The sequence below is a fragment of the Alexandromys fortis genome, unplaced genomic scaffold, assembly GCF_014885135.2.
Source record: "Alexandromys fortis isolate MF-2015 unplaced genomic scaffold, M_Fortis_MF-2015_v1.1 scaffold_28, whole genome shotgun sequence".
Taxonomy (NCBI): Eukaryota; Metazoa; Chordata; class Mammalia; order Rodentia; family Cricetidae; genus Alexandromys; species Alexandromys fortis.
Genome location: NW_026067901.1, coordinates 4,917,658 through 4,930,639, shown reverse-complemented (window position 1 = coordinate 4,930,639; position 12,982 = coordinate 4,917,658). Strand labels below are relative to the sequence as shown.

The 12,982-nt window shown below is 44.5% G+C and overlaps 1 protein-coding gene across 2 annotated transcripts in view; it reads right to left on the bottom strand.

Moving 5' to 3' along the window:
- Prickle1 (prickle planar cell polarity protein 1) overlaps positions 1-12,982 on the bottom strand; it is an 88,288-nt gene that overhangs the window by 60,606 nt on the left and 14,700 nt on the right. The window contains exon 1 of one of the 2 annotated variants that reach the window (XM_050129539.1): positions 9,679-9,697. The exons of the other annotated variant lie outside the window; for it this stretch is intronic. The gene's annotated coding sequence lies outside the window, so the exon portion shown is untranslated. Of the gene's footprint in view, positions 1-9,678; positions 9,698-12,982 lie in introns of those variants that run through there. 2 annotated transcript variants of the gene reach the window in all.

Sequence of the window (12,982 nt, the reverse complement as noted above, 5' to 3'; positions counted from 1 at the left end):
GAACTCACAGAGATCCGCCTGCCTCTGCCTCCCGAGTGCTGGGATTAAAGGCGTGCGCCACCATCGCCCGGCAGAAGGTTTTCTTAAAAGGGGCACAAAGATCATTATCCTAATGTTTCTTCGTGTTTCCAAAGACAAAGGCGTTCAGGACTGAAAATGTTTTCGTTAACTAACGTTCCAGGGCTTACTACATAAATTTAAAATAGAACAACTAGGTATTTGTAAGCTCTCAGACGGTCTAAACATCCTAGCCGTAGGAAATAAGGGTGGCATTAAAGAACAACTTTAAAGTGCCACCCTCCGGATCCCTCCTGGAAGGGCAATTATCTCTGTGCAGCCTTTGCTCCGTGAGCTGCTTGGTTGCTCAGCACAACGGCCTCCCTCCTCATACCAGCACACAGAAACCTTCTATTATTCTAAGAATTACACCTTTCACTATTTAATCACCAAATATGATTTCTTTATAAACAGCCTGGGGTTAGGTCTGTAATATTACAGTGTCTCTAAATTCCACTGGAAGGTAAGCAAACATTTACCACCCTCCTCAGTGGCTGGATACAATCATATTCTTTTCTGTGGTTCGCGCATAAAGCCCTATTGATTAGGTTTAAGTGGCCACTTACAAGGTTGCTTAAGCAATTGCTTGCAGAAATCACTAACTGGGGTTTTCGAATCTAGGCAGAGACAAAAAGCTACAGACCTCACCACATCCCTAAGGTAGCAGGACCCTGGGAAGACCTGATCCCTTACCTCCTCCCAGATTCATCACAAGTTGTTTGTCTTGGCTCTTTCTGAAACAACAACAACAACAACAACAATGTTCCGCAGCACCATGATAATAGTAACTAATTACCTGTATCGGGGTCACGCATCTTATATGTGGAGATTTCTGTCATCTTCACGGCAGCCCTATAAGAAGTTACTATCCCACTTCATAGTCTGCCCATGCTCACTCAGCTAGCTCCAGTGTCATGGACAGCATCTTACTCAGGGACAGGACCCGACATGAGAAAGGTCTTAGAATTTTGTTTACTTATTTTTATTTCTTGGGACAGTTTCTCTGAGTAGCCCTGGCTGTCCTGGAACTCACTCTGTAGACCAGGTCGGCCTCGAACTCATAGTCATAGAGTGCTGGGAGTAAAGGCGTGTGCCACTACCTCGCGGTGGTCTGAGAAATCTTTGTCAAGTGTCCGATGACTGACCTCTCTAGCTGGATAAAATGTCTGTAAGTCACTGTGCTCTTCAATTTTCAATGTCATCTGTCTATCGGGCTGGAAAGGGGGGTTGAGATGCACAAGACTGAAAACTGCATTCTGTAAATTGGAATGAACTTCATAAATGTCCTCCCGCTAAATCAGCAACTGTTTCCAGCGCCTCCCGTGTGCCAGATGTCCCTTGTAGAACGATACACTCCCTTGCCTTCAGGGAGCTTATGGTTTAGCGTAGGTCAGGGACCAAAGCTGCAGTCCTACCACAGTCACTGGCTGGGGCTAGTCAGCAACAGGAAGTTCACCCTATGCTAAGCGTTGGGAATGGGGGGTTGAGACAACAGCAGGCGGCTGCTTTATAAAACACAATTTATTCAACGCCTACATACTTGGGGTCAACCTTCTGTAGACTGGCTGGGTTACAGCCCTAGGACTGAGAAGTAGCAGGAATGCCGGCTAAACGGATGGATGATGGGCAAACTTGCAGAACTGCTCGCATCAACTGGGAGGAGCCACCGAAAATTCTAAATAATTTGCAAGCTCAGACAATTCGTGTTTCTGATTTGCATCGGAGCAGCAGGTAACTCTGCCTTGTCCCCCATCCCCTCTCCCGGTGCTGTGTGGTAAAACCGTTCATTTAAAAGATTCTTTTGGAGGCAGGAGAACCGGATGCAGCCTGCTGTTCCTTTGCTGCGTGCAATTCAGGGAGCCATGGATTGTTATCATACCGAGGGTTCTGGGGGAGTCATCAAAATCACAATTTTAGGTTTCACGGTTGTTTTATGTAACCGTGCGACACTTCTCTCTCTGGGAAGCTTCTCAAGTCCATGCTAAGGAACTCCCTCCAAAACACCACAGTTTTTCCTTTCAATCAAAAAAAGTGAACAGGCTTGACACTTTAAAATAAGGGACTGTCACGTTCAGGGCTCGACTAGACTGTTCCAATAGCAGTCATTAAACCCAGCTTTTCAAGAGGAAAGCTACAGGCCCAGAAAGTGGCATTTTGGAGTTTGACAGCTTCCAAAGGAGGCTTCCACGCATGATGGTGTCTCCGAAGCCTGGAGAGGAGCATGGGATACTCAGGTGGCCTCTAAGACACGCGTCAACAGAACACAAACAAAGCAACGCTCAGTCACATCAGTAAAGGAACTGCACCTTAGATGCACGCGGGCACGCACACTTTTATGAACAAAATACAAGATGTAAATAAATATTCTGTGACATATTTATGTCACCCTACTTTGTAGTATGCAAAAAAAAAGCTTCGTAATTATTCTTTGTCCAGAATTACCATTAAGAATGAAGAGGGGGAGGGGAGCAGCCAACAATTCGTTAACGGTTTAGTTGAGAAAAGCCAGGTTAATTAAAACAACTGCGGCAACAACAACAACAACAACAAAGGCACAAGGTTTCCTAAGATTTACTGCCATTTTATTGAAGGGCCAACCTTCCTTAACATTCCAGCTGCGAAACCGCCTCAGGAAAATTCCAAGGCTGTAGTGGAAAGTGCAGTTGAGGTCTCCAACAGGACGCTGCTTGCCTGGGTCCCTGGCTGGCTTCACCCTAGCCAGATGCCAGCTCTAAGTGGGCGCTGGCGAGACCACAGGCTCACCGGGACCCGCCTGCTTGTTGCCTTTGGGTAACTAAACTACAAAGCCACACTGTTGTAAAAAGTCTGCTCACACAAAGTAATACAGTGCTCTCTCTCTCGGCTTTTATGATCTGATTTCCTCTTAAATAGCTTCATTCTCCTCCCAAGAGCACAAATATGCGGAGGGTAATGGTAAAAATGGCAGCCGAGGGCTGCTCGGCTCAGAGAGCAGAAGGCACTGTTGAAGCGGTGAATATACTGAATTAGTTACCTTCAGTCAGTCTAATGGCCAGCAGAGGGGCAGTGTTTGTTTGCTTTTTAAAGGGTATATAATCCAAGGTAGCCAATTGCATGATTGACTGTATGCCATTTTCATCAAGAGGTCTTAGCTTTTAGCGTGCCATTTTGAGTGGAAATTTCAGTAGAAAACTTAAGATTTGGGAGCACTAAAGAATTTGCAAAAAGCCTGGGGCAAAAACAAAAACAAAAACAAAAAACTAAAGGACAAAGAGCTTGGGCTCTGTGGGGTGCTATCCACACATTAGAGCCATAAGGAGATCATTTATCCTTCCTTGTTACCGACAACTGCTCTTCTCTTAGGTTTTAGGAAGCAGCAATCTATCCATCTGAACTATCAGAGATATGAGTTCAGAAGAGCGGTGTTGTTACAAAGTTATTAATCCTGTCATTAACAGAGACCAAAATAAAACTCACTTAAGACTTCCCTTGCTAAGGGAGCTATCCTGGTCTCTATCAAACAAGTAGGTAACTGACCTCCTTCTTGGCTCTGGTATAGATTCTATCCACATGACAGCTTCCACAGTGGGGGGACATCATATCAGATGGGTGAGGCTTGCTGCCCGTGCTGAAGGGCTTTCTTTATGCATACACAATCGCCGGTCAATGAAGTGACGCTCTCAGGTTCCTAGACATCGTCTCACAAAATGAATGTCTAACCAACAATTCTTTTTTAAAAAAAAATTATTATGCATAGTGTTCTACTTGCATGTATGCCTGCATGTCAGGAGAGGGCATCGGATCTCAGTACAGATTGTTGTGAGCCATGCGATTGCTGGGAATTGAACTCAGGACCCCTGGAAGAGTAACCAGTGCTCTTAATGGCTAAGCCATCTTTCCAGTCTCCCCAATAATTCTTTTTTGTTGTTTGGTTTTGGTTTTTTTCAAGACATGGTTTCTCTGTAGCTTTGGAGCCTGTCCTGGAGCTGGCTCTTGTAGATCAGGCTGGCCTCGAACTCACAGAGTGAGTACCTGCCTCTGCCTCTCAAGTGCTGGGATTAAAGGCATGTGCCACCACCGCCTGGCTCTCCCAACAATTCTTAATGCACCAGAAAAGAAAGGAATAGGGACCAGCTCTTCAAAGTCAAAGCAGAGAATTAAAATCCCAAATCCAGTTAAATGGATTATCTTTCGACTTTTAGGTATGAACGGTCTCTGAAACGGGTATTCAAATTTATCCTATTTCTATTGTTCAGGACTGTGTGTTGGGGTGGAAACAATGTCAGAGAAAAAGAAAGCAAAGGAGGCACAGACAGAAGGAAGAAAAGGGGAGGAGGAAGGAGGGCTCAACTTCTCCACTAAAGGGTAGTGTTTACTACTTCTGTCAACTAGACCAGGTCACTTTCATGCCTTGTCATGGTTAAAGTCAGGATCTTCGACACTGAAGGCCATCCTACACATGGCAAACACTATTCAGAAGGGAGGTCGCTCAACTATAAACACCTATGAGTCAAGACAAAACGCCCCCCCCATTGTAGAAGGTCGAGAGCCCTATCTCCATGCAACAGGTCCTGATAGAGGTAATAATCCTGCTAACATTGACTACTCACATAAACATAGTAACAGAACTCTGTCCTGAAGAAGAACAAAGAAGAGGCCCAGGGTCTGTGCTGCTTGAAATCACATAAATCTCTGAAGACTGGTTATATCCGTCCTGCTCCCCTGAGGCATTTGTCACACCCCTGACAAGATCAAAATGACATAAGCCCCAGGAACTCTGGGAAGCTATTAGAATGACTTAGCAGACATCATACCAGCCCATTAATAACCGACTGTCACCTGCTACTGCAGAAGCTAGGACGACATATCCAGCAAGAAGCCTTTTCCCTTTACAAGTGACAGTGGCCGGGCGGCTTCCTTAAGAAGGGACCTTTCCACTCCCAGTCACTTCTCTGACCTTTGTTCTACCAAACTTCCACATTATCCCCTCGTTTTTCTTCTGAATACTATTTTTGACTCTATTTAACGTCCGAGTTTTGGAGCAGTCATACAAGAGCTAATTGGCGCCATTTATCCCCAGTTTATGTGCCATGTACTGCAGGACGTTAACTCCATTCTGTACAAGAATTAAAGGTCTTCATTTTAAACTTGAAAACCACAGGTTTAGAAAGTAACAAGTTTTTAATTATAGGGTAAAATACAAGTTACAAGTCCTCATTTGAGATTTATCAGAGTATAAATGAGATTTGTATTAGTTTTCAAGTAGAATGCTTTTAGTTCTAATGAGCCAGTTCTTAAGTCTGATGGAAAGGCATGTCAATCAAAGATCAGGATATTATCCAATTATAATGTATTTCTTAATTGTAAGCCACATAACCAACCCCAGACTTCAGAACTTCAAGCAGAGGATCTCAAGTTTTTTTTTTCCAGATTTTTGTTCTGCCTGCATGTGTACCTACACCCTAGAAGAGGGCATCAGATCTCATTAAAGATGGTTGTGAGCCATCATGTGGTTGCTGGGAATTGAACTCAGGACCTCTGGAAGAACAGTCAGTGCTTTTAACCGCTGAGCCATCTCTCCAGCCCTGAGGATCTCAAGTATTAGGCCAACTTGGGGCTACTGAATGAGAACCTGTCTTTACAAAAAAGAATTCAAATCACTGTGAGTCAGTCAATTTAGCCTTTAGAGATATACTGGAAAAAATAAAACTAATTTTCAGATCGAAAGCTTAAGAAAAACTAAGGCATATACATATGCTCATGTGGTAATATTAAAGTAGGAAAGGCTAAGATGGGGAGGGAAACTCACTAGAGACCATGTCAAGAGACAAAGAAATTAATTTCAGGTTATAAGATGTTGACGCTATAAAAGGAAGAGTCAGGCTATCATGTATACATATTAGAGCTACAGAAAGCTTTAAAGAGCCATGAATGTACTTGAGATTGGCTGATATAGCATTAACTACGGTGAATTCTGAATGAAAGCTCTTCTGGGAGAGATCTTAATAACAAGCATGAGGGAGTGACGTACGGTGGTGCACATCTGTAATCCCATACTCAGGAAGCAAAGGGCAGGTGGATCCCTGTGAGTTCACGGCCAGCCTGGTCTACACAGACTTCCAGGCCAGTCAGGGCTACACAGTAAGACCCTGTCTCAAAAAAGAAGACAACCAACCAACAACAAAAACAAAGAACTAGAGGCTAGAGAGATGGCTCAGTGGTTAAAAGCGCTAGCTGCTTGTCCAGAGGATTCTCGTTGGATTCCCAACACCCACATGGTGGCTCACAGACATCTGTAACTCTATTCAAAGGGATCCAGTGACCTCTTCTAGCCTCAGTGGCTACCAGGTACACTCGTGGTACCTATATGTTCAGGCAAACACTCAAAAAAAAATCCGAAAAACAAAATAAGAATTAGAACTAACTATTAAATACACAAATGAATGAAGGAAAGAAAATAAAGATGGAAGGCTTCAGGAGCCGATACACAGCTAAGTGTCAGAGCAGGGGAAAGACTTATGAGAATAAATAAAATGCAGACATCATTTTTTAATATGGACAGGCTTTATGAAGACTGGCCCTTCATATCTTGATTACAGTAGGAAAGGACAAAATTACACACATACAGGTGGAAGAAAGCTGGCTAAGATAACGTAAGAGAAATGACTGGACAGAAACACTGGATGACCGTCAGGGACGGGGCTTGCATTAAGGTCTCAGCAGCTTTAATAAAAATATTTAAACAGTAACCAGGACAGGGCCATGGTTTTGGAAACCAGGGTGAGCTGGCTGCCACAACAGAAACTTCTCTTGGACTAATAAAATAGAAACAAGCCGAGGAAGAAGAACATTGTTGCCTTCTCCAGCTACTTGAAGGGGTATAAGCAGCTACATGCCTGCTGAAGGGGTTTAAATCCAATCTGTTTTCACATTTATTTGCAAGATAAATGGACAGAGAGAAAGCGCTCCGATTGCTTGATATTAAACAGACTGAGAAGAACTTAAATGTTATGCAAACCAGTACATTGTTAGGACTTAACAGGTTCAAGTAATGATTACTAACTAGAGTAACCCAGATGTTTGATGTTGGGCACCACAAACGAGCAGCAATTTCCCTTCCTCCTCTTCCCTCTCCTCTTCTTTTTGTCAGACAGGGTCTCCCTGTGTAGATCAGGCTGGCCAGGAACTCCATACATAGACAGATCGCCTGCCTCTGCCTCCTGAATGCTGAGATCAAAGGCATGCCTACTGTATATGGTCTAGCAATGTCTAAAGTGAAATAGTATCAGGAAGATTTGACTTGCCGGACAGTGGTGGCACACGCCTTTAATCTCAGCACTCAGGAGGCAGAGGCAGGCAGATCTCTGAGTTTGAGGCCAGCCTGGTCTACAGTATGAGATCCGGGACAGCCAGGGCTACACAGAGAAACCTTGTCTCAAAAACCAAAAGAATGGTAAGAAAACTTGACTTATCAGTCATATCTTTTTGATAATCAAATTTGTCTCTTTCTAAACAGTATTGAGATCTTTCTTGGGGTCATATTTTAAAATCTATGAATACTAACACTTCCCAAATTTCAAGTCAACTTTACCACTACACTAATATCTTTGGAAGGATTCAGATTTGAGGATTATTTTTGGGGGTGTGTGTGTGTTGTCTCAATGACTATTTCAAAGTTTCTAGTGGGATGTAAACAAAAACAAAAGGATACGTTTACTGTTGTGTAACAATAGAGTTCAACTGCACTGGTAACAGCAATAACTGCACAGACGATTAACTGGTATTTAATCTGCCTGACTAACTTATATTAATATTTGGGGAAAGAACACTAGCTCTAGCAAATTGGAAGTAAACAAAGACTATAAGATTTGGCAAAGATCTACATTTGAAACTATTCTTCTTCACGAACACCCAAGCGAATCCAGTCAGACAGCAATAATAACACTATAGGTTAATTAGAGACACTCTATTTGCTGAGACCAGCTACTGCCTCCCATGGAGCAATTCTTCTGTGGAGAGAGCCCTGAGCCTGGACACAGGTCTGCTGCCCCTAGTGCAAGAATCCTGTTAATCCTGTCTTGGAGCAATGTAGGAGCATGGCTGTGGGGAAGGCAAGATCGGGGGCAGGGATCACAGGAACTGGGGAACTGATGTACGTGTTTTTCTAGGGGTGTAGTCTTGAGGATGGAGCAGTGGGAGAGGGCCATGGGAAGAAACAATTCCACCCCACTCCTCTGTCCTCCCGGCACCTTTTCAAAGGTCATAAAGAGAATCAAGAAGCATTAAGTCAACTAGCAGGGGATAAAGGATGATGTGTGTGTGTGTGTGTGTGTGTGTGTGTGTGTGTGTGTGCACAGTACACAAGAGCCAGGAAAGACAAGGTGTGTGTGTGTGTGTGTGTGTGTGTGTGTGTGAGAGAGAGAGAGAGAGAGAGAGAGAGAGAGAGAGATGGGGTGAGAGAACCTGCAGGGTTGGTCCTCTGGCATCAGCCCTCTTGCTTTCTGAAACTGTCTTCCATTGGTTGGGAGCTCTCCAGAGAGACTAGCCTGGCTAGTTAAGGAGTCCCAGAGATTCTGCCCGTCTCTGCTTCCCCAGCTGGGACTACAAGTTCTTGCCACCAATTCAGAGGGTTTTTTTTTTGTTGTTGTTGTTTATTTGCTTTTGTTTGTAAAGCGTGGGTTTGGGGGATCAAATCAGGTTCTCAGATTGCACTTTATCAAATGAACTATCTCCACAGCCAAGCTGGTTTGTTTAAGACAAGGTCTTGTAGCCCAGACTAGCTTAAAACTTGCTACGCAGCTAAGGACAAAATTGAACTCGTGTCTCCAAACTACCAAGTGCAGAATTATATGCCCAGGATATTACCCCCCAGAATATTATTTTAACAGTAAATATAACCAAAAAACAAATAAATCCTAAATCCTGTTTTCCAGAGACCGCCAAGGACAAGTCCATAAACACAGTTGAATATATATTATATTACTTTTCCCCAAAGAACAATGACTTTATACATATTCTTTCACAACTGTCTCCTTCCACTTAAATAGACCCTGTGTGTGTCTCACACGACTTTCCCTCTATATTCCTTCTTAGGAGGTGCACACTCCTCCCACCTTGTGGACATACCACCATTTTGTCTGAGCTTTTAATGCCTAAAAGAATTCTCCGCTAGCCTTTTTAAAACGTGTCGTGAAACGAGACATTAAAAGAATTCAGTAACAAAATGAGCTCAGCAGGAGACCTAAAACAGCATTAATAAGGATTTGTCCTTAATTTTAAAAACGAAATTCAAAGCTTCACATTGCTCTTGGATTCGCAGCTTTTAGGAAGCCAAGTCCATTTATAAAAAGCAAGAGCCTCTTTCTGGATGCGCTTGGTTTAGGAAAGGTCATTTCTAGCTGAAGAGCGCCACCTAGTGCCTCTTTTCCTCCTGCAGGCTGTGGGAGGATTTCTGCAAACGAGCCACTTCAAGGACTATCTATCACAGGGCTCATTAACTTAGGTTTCAGTATACAGCGCGTTTATGGTTCCAGCTGTGTTGATTGAGGAAATTGATCGCACTGTTCTGTGGTCTTAGAGAAAAAAAGCAAGGCACAGATTAAAAGTCAAAAACGGTTATATAACTTTTTTTTTTTAACTGACCTGTTCAATTAAACACGCCCCTTCAAACAAGACAAATGGACTTCTACGTGGTGACACAGTCCCTGGAATAATAGATGGATCAATCATGGGAGCACATCACTCTACCACGCTCTTCATGTTTAAGATGAGCGATATGACATCTGGAAAAAAAGCAGATTCTGAAATCAGAGATCTGCAGAGGGCACCACGGGCACTGTGTGACCCAGGGCGTTCCTTTGTGAATCCCTTGCAATCGAGGTCCCATTGTGGTGTTCTGTGGCACCGCGGTAATGGGAAGCAGGGGGCTCAGCCTCGGGAGCTCATTAAGTCAGTGACAGGAGACTGGTGCCCAGACACCCAGTGGCTGCAGCCACCTACCCGACTAGCCCTGGCTGTTTCAATTAGTATACTTCCTTTTCTTGAGTCATACCTGACCTGTATTTTACTACGCGTTGTTAAACAGTTGTCAGAGTCCGTGTTTAAATGACTATCTTTCAAATGGGTCATGAGGTGGCTCTGTGATCAAATTCACAGGAGTCCTAAAGAATCAAGAGGCTTTGGCCCCAGTTGTAGATAAACTCCACGTGGCGGTTCAGCAGAGGAAGACATACCCCTGACTTCGCCACCTCAGGGACTGTGAGCCGCCAACTGGGCACAGCGCTCTTGTCTCTCTAAAACAACCGGTTTATTCATGATTATGCAAATCCTTAAGAAAGTTCCTTTATGCTTATCCAGTGCTCAAATTATTTTTTATATCTGGGAGATTATTTTCATGAGTATTGACAAGTCAAAGTCAGTAAGAAAGCAGTTTTAATACCTAGTATGAAACAGTCTGGATGCATTTAATTTTGACTCTGAAAGTCGCCTTTAGCAAGAATGAAATCTTTTAGGATGCTAGGCTTTATCACACAGATACTCCAAAGTTGTTCAACAGATCCTGCTTTCATCTAGCCACTGAGAGAGTGAAATAGGTCCTCCCCTACCCTGCAGCATTCCTACATAAATATCAGAGAGAGAAGAAGCTTGTGTATCTCAGCCTCCACCATATTGTATTATAGATTGGGATGATTCTCCAAGCAGACCCTAGGAAGCACTCGCCCACTGGGTGACATTCCAAGCACAAGGACAGCTAGATTTTAAAGGAGGTATTCAAAGGTCTCAAATGACAGGCTATTTTCTCCTTTAAGAGAATACATAAAAGCTAAAAAGCAGACAACAGAAAAGAAAGAAGGAAAATGTCCATGTAGTTTGTATTATTTATCTAGCTGATTAGAATTAGATTCCTTGAAACTAGCCAGTGGAAGGGAAGCCATTGCACAAGTGAGACCACGTGAAACGCTGGCCAGACCCCGGCCCGAGTCTGCAGCCAGTCCTGCCACTGGCCTCCTTGGAGGCGGTGGACGAGTTCACTGGTTTTAGGCTTTGGGTTTGATTGCTTCATGATCCACATGACAGATGGGAGCTTGTGCTTGCTTTTACAGATTCAGATTACAAACCCTACCAGGACCTCAGGTGTCCTGGGCCTTTAGGTACTGATGGAAACATTGAGCCTGGCGATTTCTCCATCATCCTTGGGCATCAGAACACTCATAGCGAATGGAAGCCCACCATTCTCCTCCGCAGAGCGACTGGGAGGACAGCACCATCCCCTGCCCACAAGTACTGAGGAAGGGGATGCTGCACTGTAGCTTCCCCTCCCCCTTTCCTGTCCTTCTACCCGCTACCTTGTCCCGTGACACAAGGGACTATCTCAACAACCCTGTGGCGGGTAAGTCAAAGAAGATGGCAGACAATTTGAGCGGGTTACACATAATGACAAAGCTAGACACAAACATTTGCAAACTAAGGCATGTATATCTCAGAGAGCATGGTGGTGCATGCCTTTAATATCAACATCCAGGAGGCCGAAGCAGGAGGATTTCTGTGTATTTGAGGCCAGGATGTTCTACATAGCAAGTTCTAGGCCAGCCAGGGCTGCACAGTGAGACGCTGTCTCAAAAAAACAACAACAAGGTATCTCTATCCCAGAAGATCTCCACCTACAACTTCGAGATGGCATCTACAACCTCTGAACATGTCTGGGCAGGAGGGGACTGAAATAGCCGTGCAAGGCCCTGGGTTTGACTCCTGCCACTGTAGATAAATAACACATAGAAATGAGATAAAAACAAGATCTCAAAGATCTCCTTTTCATGTTGTTGCAAGTAACACACTTACAGCACAAATTTCTGGAAGACAGAGAAAAACCTAAAGAATTAGATCACACCCTATCAGATGTATCTATCAAAGAACAAAGCGCAGCTAACATCACAGCTGGCTAGACAGCCATGCAGAAGAGCAAACCCAAGGCACTTGGGTCACCTTAATCCCAGGATAAGGACCCCAGTTTCTTTATATATTGTTTGTTTTGCTTTTCCAGATAGGTTTTCTCTGTGAAGCCCTGGCTGTCCTGGAACTCACTCTGTAGACCAGGCTGGCCTTGAACCCAAGAGATCCACCTGCCTCTGCCTTCTGCTTGCTGAAATTAAAGGAGTGTGCCACCTCCTGGCTCTTCTATATTTTGAACTAATTTTATCAGCTAATCACCAAGTTCCCTTGGTAAGAAAGGAGTTTCTTTCCTAAAACAAACACACTGGTTTTGGACTCCATGCTCGCTCACACTGAGAAACTGAATGGCTGAATAAATACAGATACTCTGTGGAGTAGCTGGCTAGGAAAACAAGGACAACTTCCAAAGTCTGCTTTAAGATGTGGCAGCGTGGAAACACACATGCATCGCTGATCATCGAGAGCAAGCCAGCGCCTCTGAAGGCCTCTGGCATCCAGACCAAAAGACAAGGGTGACTCCGTGGCAGCCAATGCCACTCCTGACCTCCAGTCACGGTCACCTTAGGACCATTCCCATAGCTCCTATTCACGTTCCTCGTTATCTGCTCACTGCAAGCAACCTGCAGTCACGGTTATACCCCCAGCTCTGCCTCCTGCTAGGGGTTAACGTGTCAGCTTCCACACATGGGCGACAGTAAACACCGCTGGCCAAAGACCAGGGCACTGAATGATTTGACTGAGGGGAAAAGAAAGGGAAGGGAAAGCAGTAACTCTAGAGATGAGCTCGTGTGCACAGGTGTGTGCATCCCCAGAGTCTCAGGAACATGGGGGGCAGCTCCTGTGTGCACTGGTGGGCACACCTCCAGAGTCTCAGGAACATGGGGGGCAGCACTCGTGTGTACAGGTGTGTGCATCCCCAGAATCTCAGGAACATGGGGGGCAGCGCTCGTGTGCACTGGTGGGTGCATCCCCAGAGTCTCAGGAACATGGGGGGCAG